The following is a 6,454-nucleotide window of genomic DNA, read 5'->3' as shown; positions in this document are numbered from 1 at the left end:
TAACTTTTTATTATAATTGACATGGAGCTTTTAAAAAATACTCAATATTATTCTTAATTTTTTTCACAAGGTAAGGAACAAAAATTCACAAATAACAGGAAGCTCTTTGCAGTTGTTTCCTCTAAGCCTGTGTCCGTCTGTGATACCACAGTGCTTAATTTGTTGCATTATGTTCTCACAGATGACTGTGATCTGTAAAGGGCATTAAAAGTGGGTTTTGCTGTATGAATAGTGTGAAGGAGCCTTGAAGCAAGTTGTGGCTAGCTGAGATGGGATTATCAGTGTACCATCCTGTTTGCAGGTTTGGGGTTTTTTATTATTTCAGTGTTCCTAGCAGCATCATGTAGGATCTGTTTTGAGCTCTGTATTTGAATTTCAGAGGTTGATATACAGCTGTGGTTTATATTCAGAATGTAAAAAAAAAAATAGTCCTTCCAGGCCTTAATTTTCAAACAGAATTGAGACAATGCTGCTGCTGAAGCTTCTGGAAATTCAACACACTATGTGAGTCTCATTTTCAAGGTTTTTTTTTTTTGTTCCTTTTTTCTTCTACATAAGAATTCTGTGTAGTACACTTTTTTTTGATATGTACATATATTGATATACAAGAGGATTGCTGTATTAAAGTTTGAGAAATTCTATTATAACTGGACCGACACAGACAAGTCCTCAAAAGAAACACAATTTTTTTCAAATGGATTTTGGTTTTTTTATATGGATAATTCTTCTGTTACTTTTCCCCAATGCAGGCACTTCATTTTTTAGTAAAGCATTATTCCAAAATTCAGGATCTTACCTCCTGCTGCTGTAGCAAAACAGTCTAGGGAGCTACTTCTATGTTTAATAAAATCTGATTTTACTAGTAAAGAACACAGAGCCCATGTGCAATGTATTTTTGAAACACAGTAAGGATTAAAGCATTTCTTTACTTCTGAATCTCTTTATAAAACAATCTAAGTTGAAGAGCATGGCAATAGTGTACCTGGTTTCTCATTGCCATTTTCTTCTGAACTATATCCCTGTTTTTCACATGTACAGGAACTTTGACAAAATTGGTACCGTATATGGTTCTTGTACTCCCAAATGTGTTGTGTTTCACTTCGTGAAAGGGTTATTTCAGCCAGCTGGTCTCGTTCTGGGGGAATGCTAAAGCACAGGTGTACTTAAGTGTGCAGATAGATGTTGCAGCTATGCAACGTCTGTAGAAATGATCCCAGACTCCAGTATTCCAGCAGTGTGTGCGTACAGCCTGGAGTGGGGAGCTCTTTTGAGGCTGCTGGAGTTGCGGGGCTATGTAGCAGAGCTGAAGTGAAACACAGAAGAGGGAAATGGGCACTAAAAGCATGATAAGAAATGACAGGAGAAAAGGGTTCCAGATAAGTTTGTTTTCTGGTTGTTTTCTTTTGAGGTTTTTTTCCCCCCTACAAATGAATTGAGCTTGTACTTAACTGCATACTAATACAAAATTATGTGGGTTAAGAAGATCGTTTTTATGAGATTAGCCCTGTCTGGAAGAGAGGAGGACATATGATCTGTTCTGGCTTGGTAGTGCTGAAAGTGCCTACTGGGCTGGCATGTGAGACTGTCTCTCCTAAGGAAGTAAGTTTCCTGGATGTTTAGTGGTTGTTCAGGGACTCCCACCTGTGCCCTGTAGTTTGAAGTGTGAATCAATTTGTATCTATTAATTTACGGTTTCTGTGCACTTTAGGCTGGTGTTTTTCTTTTCCCTGCTAAGTGAGTAATGCTACTGCTACTGGATAAAGAAGAGTGGTTAAGCCTTGGCTATCTAATATTAATGAACAGCATGTAAGACATGGACAGATAAAGATGGATTTAGATTTAATTTTTTTCTCAGTGTTTTGTGAAGTCCTGCATTTTGGAATTTTGTTTGAGGGAGGTTAGGCTCAAAGTACTGACATCTGAAATTGCCACTTCTTGTTGATTTTTTTTTTTTTTTTTTTTTTTTTAATTCTAAATTTTTTAGGTTTTTTTCCCAGTGGTTGGGGGCCTGCAGTAAGGTGCTGCTGATGTTTACTCAAGCCATAATTTGATGGTATCTCTTGTTCTGGATGCTCCCTTTCCCTTCTCTGAGGGGGCTAGCTGATTCTGGAGCTACCTTTGTGCAGAGCTGGAGGGCACCCTGTCAGCCTTGGAGCTGCCTTCCTGGTGGGTTGAGGTCATCTGCTGAGGCAAAACTAATAAAAGGATATGTAAGGCTGGAGCAGGATAAGGAAAAGGAAGCTGAACAGTTTGGGAAAGTAGGAGTCTGTTCCTCTAACTTTCAAAGAAAAGGTAGGAGAGGTGCCGTGCCTGTAGTGCTGGAAGCAAGAAGGTGGCAGAAGCCTTCAGACAGTGGCAAGGTCTGAAAGCTCTGTGCTGTTACCCAGCTCTGTGCTCCAAATTATCTGTTGCTCCCAAATTATATGGAGGAAAAGAGTGGGTTGGTGGTATATTTTGCTACTAAGTTTAGATATGTGAAGCCAAGTCCCCTGTAGCATGGCCTTAGTGCAGAGCCAGTTATGAGGGTAGTGCTTGGCTGTCTGTTTCTGTATGTCAGGCCTTGTGTGGGTTGATGTTGGTCTTTGGCTGAGTAGGCCTGTAGTAAGTGAAACACCTCTTAAATTATCTCTGGGCAGCCTCTAGTGTGCTGTAGAGATGCAATGGCATCGAGTGTAGCTGCAGCTACGATATGGAGGAGGATATATTAGCAAATGCGTTTTTCTGCCAGTGTAACCCCTCAGTTTTATATGTGTAAACCCTCTTGATGCCCCCTTCCCTCATTAGCTGTCCTTTCCTTGCCTGTTTTCAGCTGGTCATCCCAGTCCCGTCTCTTCTGGGCTGCAGAGTTGTTAGAAGTGCAGCAGAGGCAGGTAGGAGGCACTTGAGCTGCTATGGCACGATTATGGTGGTGGTCTTGAAATGGTCCTGGGGAACAGAGAGCATTGTATGCAGGACACTTTCCATAGCTGTAGCATGGAGCAGAACAGCAACAGCAAACCAATTACAAACCTACCTGGTACCTGATGCAGAGGGGCAGGTTTGGAGAGGCATGGATGGGGAGGGCAGGTTCAGAGAAGAGGCAGCAATGGGAATGTGAAAGACTTGGGAAGATGGACTGAATAGTAGTGATAGGGCAGAAGCAGTTTGAGCTCTTTGAGCAATTTGTGCTCTTATCTCTGAAATGTTCTGAAAAATTGACTGTTGCTCTGTGGGTAGATATCCAGCTAAATAGTCAGGTAATAATATGGTTTGATTTTCATATTGAATAAGGCACTGTTTTGAAATTATCATATTAAAATAGTATTTAACTATTGGTCTTCAATATTGATTTACAGTAAGAATAATTATCCAATAAAAGCAGAAATCTTAGGAGAGCCTTAAAATAGAATACCCTTAATATTTCCCAAATCTTATTTTCAAAGGACTCTACAGATATATATGCGTAAAGAGACAGGAATGCAATGTTTTCTGTCAGGTGTAAGCAGATTTTGTGTGGAGTAACTGAATTATGTACTTGCTGGCAGCAGAGGGAGCTATGAAGCTTTTATTGATAATTCAAAAAGGTCGGAGTGGGTCAGTGAAAAAAAAATTTAAACCAAAAAATTTGAAGAAGTCCCAGTTTAATGGGAGATCTGAGGTGCCTCATGGGGCTGGGGCAGAGCTATGGCTAGTCAGGACCCAGCGACTCAGCCCCTCTCCTGCCTGGAAGCGGCCTGGAAGTAACTGGTGCAGTTATTAAAAGGAACAATGTAAACTTCTCTCTGAGCCAAATTTTTAATCAGAGCAATGAGGAAGAACAGGATCTGTGTGTCGTATGTCAAAACAATAGCAGCGTGCATCGCGTGGTAATTAACACTCATGCATGAATCTGGAAAAGTAATTCCCAGTCAGGGTGGAGTATGCATATTCCTTTGTAAGGCTTTTGATAAATTGTCTTGATTTTGATTAATGCTGGATCTCTAGTATGGTTGTTTTTTTGCAGATGCTAATTGGATGGGGGTTTTTTGCAAGTCTATGTAAACAGCAGATTAATGAGTAAAAGGTAACCAAAATCAGACTGGCATTGTTCTGGCAAAGTGTGATGTATACTTGTTAGATTAACGCCTGTGTCACTTCTACCTACCAAACTGAAACTGTGGCTTTAAAAATCTGTAATATTTCGTCTGTTCTGGAGACTGATTCCAGAGAAACTTGTACCACTTCTGGCCACAGCAAAATCTCTTTCTGTAGTGCATCTTGTATTGATATCCTGGTTCAACCCCAGTCAGCAGCCAGGCCCCAGGCAGCTGCTTGCTCACTCCTGCACTAATGGGATTGGGGAGAGAATTGCAAGGATAAACACTGGAAAACTCGTGGGCTCAGATGAAGACAGTTTAATAGGGAAAGCAGAAGCCATGCATACAAGCAAAGCGAAACAAGGAATTAATTCACTGCTTCCCATGGGCAGGCAGGTGTTCAGCCATCCTTGGGAGGGCAGGGCCCCATCACATGTAACAGTGACTTGGGAAGACAAACGCCATCACCCCAAACGTCTCACAGTGGCCACGATGTTCTATGGTGTGGAATATCCCTTTGGTCAGTTCAGGCCACCTGTCTCAGCTCTGCTCCCTCCCAGTTTATTTTGTGTACCTCCCCACTGGCAGAGCATGAGACAAGAAAAAGAAGTCCTTGACTTAGGATAAACATGACTTCCCCAAAAACCCGAAACATCAGTGTGTTGTCAACGCCATTCTTGCTCTGAATTCAAAACACAGCACTAACAGCTACCGAGAAGAAATCAACTCTATCCCAGATGAAAGCAGGACAATTGAAATTAAGGACATTTGTGTGGATTTTTTTTTTTCCTGAAGATTTTATGAAAAAGCTAATCTGAGAAATGCCCCTAAATTATTTAATATTTTATTTCTGGAAGAGGATCTCAAGTAAGAACTAAAGAGATGTGAGATGGAAACAACCTAGGTTATTAATTCTTGGCCAGATCCCTATGGTTTGTCCTCAAATAAGTAAACAGAATTTTAATCTCATTCATACATTCATTTTTCTCTGTAGTTGTCTTGCCTTTGTGACTTACCTTCCTTTAATTTTGCATAAATCCAGGTAAATTACTTGGTACTGGCTCCAAGTACTAAGAGCAGGGAGGGGATAGGATGTGTGATCACAGGTTATTGAAAATCTGGCCATGCTTGAGGTTAAGGTGAATAACTGAGGGTGTTGCCTTTCTCCTTTCTGCTTCTGCACCCTCATAATAATCAAGCTAGTCTCTAGCTCAGAATAAACAGAAGGGAGCTTAATGAGCAAATAAATGAGTTAAACTGCTGTCTTCATGTGACATGGTTTTATTGTGGGGTTGGTTGAGTATTTAAGTTGTCTTCAACCTGACGTAATATTGGGAGGCTGTATTTCCTGAAAGACTTCTGGGGTTTTTTGTTTTGTTAAAGAATGAAAGGCGTCTCAGTTGTTAGTATATAGTAACTGAACCATGAATTAAAGCAAAAACCTGTTAAATCCTGTTTATAATAATTTCTGTCAAGATTCAGAGCAGAGAATGATGTAACCTCGATAGCTTTGTTAACAGTCATTGTGAGGTGACTGCTTAGGATGTGTACTACAACAACTGGATTAGAAACAAAATCAAGAGAGGCAATGTTTTTCCTGCTTCTTTGAGAGAATCCTGTTTTCCAAACTAAGTTGTACAAGGGAATATTTCTTTTCTCTCACTAAAAGAGAAAGAAGTAGGGAGTGGAGGAATAGCTACATGTAATAAATTCTGTTGTGAAATTGGACTAAATCATGTAAAAAAATTTAAAATGGCATTTAGCAATAAAACACTTAAAAAGTTACTGCTGCTTATGTTAAAGCATTAAATTGCTATAATATTTTCAATTTTTATTACAGAGTCCAAGATACACATTTAGATTCTTCAAAACTTTAACAGTTCATAGTTTGAAACTGAAAAAGTCCCAAAGCAGGTAGGACAGAATTTGCAGAAGTTGTCGGCAGTAGTACCATTTTAGGGACAGGCAGTATTTCCTGTTTTCTTTTTACTCGACTAGTTCAGTTCAAGGATTGTCTGATCTGGAGTTTAGGATTGTGAAGGTTCAAAATGAAGGAAAACTTAAAAACAAACCTCCCTGAGATGCAAGTAAAATTGTTAATGGAGAAGGGAGTCCTAAGACTCAAGTCTCTCGTAGTGTATGTGAATGCATGAAATTTGAAAAGCATGGCCAGGGAACAAGGTGAGGAGTTTGTTTTGTTTTCATGATGGTAAGGAAAAAAAAGTCTCTGCCAAGGGCATTTCATGTTGGAAAGACCAGTGAAAAAATTTTAATCTGCTTCTAACAATTACTCAAACATTTTGTGATATCTGTGTTCTAAAATGTAGGACCCAATGTCTGAAAGCAAGTTTTATCAACAGAATTGTTTAAAAATAAATTAGTTTTTAATGTAGAATGAC

Source organism: Corvus hawaiiensis, chromosome 5 (genome assembly GCF_020740725.1).
Source record: "Corvus hawaiiensis isolate bCorHaw1 chromosome 5, bCorHaw1.pri.cur, whole genome shotgun sequence".
Taxonomy (NCBI): domain Eukaryota; kingdom Metazoa; phylum Chordata; class Aves; order Passeriformes; family Corvidae; genus Corvus; species Corvus hawaiiensis.
This window is presented reverse-complemented; position numbering follows the sequence as displayed.